Raw genomic sequence first — 1,324 nt, 5'->3', positions numbered from 1 at the left:
CACCATAGTGCCCTCAAAGCTCATTACTAAGCTAAGCTACTCTGGGACTTGCAGGTGGTAAGTGGTAAGGGTAGGTAACAACACATCCACACGCTGATCCTCAACACTGGGGACCTTCGGGGGTGCGTGCTCAGCCCCCTGTACCCCCTGTTCACTCATGACTGCACGGCCAAGCACAACTCCCACATCATCATTAAGTTTGCTGATGACACAACAGTGGTATGCCTGATCACCGAGAGAGACCTGACCCTGTGGTGCAAGGACAACATCCCCTCCCTCAACGTGATGAAGACAAAGGAGATGATTGTGGACTACAGGAAAAGGAGTACCGAGCACCCCCCCATTCTCATCGACGGGGCTGTAGTGGAGCAGGTTGAGAGCTTCAAGTTCCTTGGCGTCCACATCACCAACAAACTAACATGGTCCAAGCACACCAAGACAGTCGTGAAGAGGGCAGGACGAAACCTATTCCTCCTCAGGAGACTCAGAAAATTTGGCATGGGTGCTCAGATCCTCAAAAGGTTTTACAGCTGCACCATCGAGAGCATCCTGACTGGTTGCATCACTGCCTGTTATGGCAACTGCTCAGCCTCCGACCTCAAGGCACTACAGCGGGTAGTGCGTACGACCCAGGACATCACCGGGGCCAAGCTTCCTGCCATCCAGGACCTCTATACCAGGCGGTGTCAGAGGAAGGCCCTAAAAATTGCCAAAGACTCCAGCCACCCTAGTCATAGACTGTTCTCTCTGCTACCGCACGTCAAGCGGTACCGGAGCGTCAAGTCTAGGTCCAAGAGGCTTGTAAACAGCTTCTACCCCCAAGCCTTAAGACTCCTGCACAGCTAATCAAATGGCTACCCAGACTATTGCAGTTTCACCCCGCCCCCCCCCACGCTGCTTCTACCCTCTGTTATTATCTATGCATAGCCACATTAATAACCCTACCTGCATGTACATAATTACCTCAATTACCTCGACACAGGTGCCCCCGCACATTGACACATTGACTCTGAACCGGTACCCCCTGTATATAACCCCACTATTGTTATTTACATTGTTGGTTAAGGGCTTGTTAGTAAGCATTTCATTGTAAGGTCTACTACACCTGTTGTTTCGGCACATGTGACAAATAACATTTTATTTTATTTGAACAGTGGTCCAGGTGTGACAAAACTAGGGCCTGAAGGACCTGCCTTGTTGATAGTGCTGTTAAGAAGGTAGAAACTAGGGCCTGTAGGACCTGCCTTGTTGATAGTGCTGTTAAGAAGGTAGAAACTAGGGCCTGTAGGACCTGCCTCGTTGATAGTGTTGTTAAGAAGGTAGA

Source organism: Salvelinus sp. IW2-2015, unplaced genomic scaffold, assembly GCF_002910315.2.
Source record: "Salvelinus sp. IW2-2015 unplaced genomic scaffold, ASM291031v2 Un_scaffold5478, whole genome shotgun sequence".
Taxonomy (NCBI): Eukaryota; Metazoa; Chordata; class Actinopteri; order Salmoniformes; family Salmonidae; genus Salvelinus; species Salvelinus sp. IW2-2015.
Note: the sequence above shows the minus strand (reverse complement) of the source record.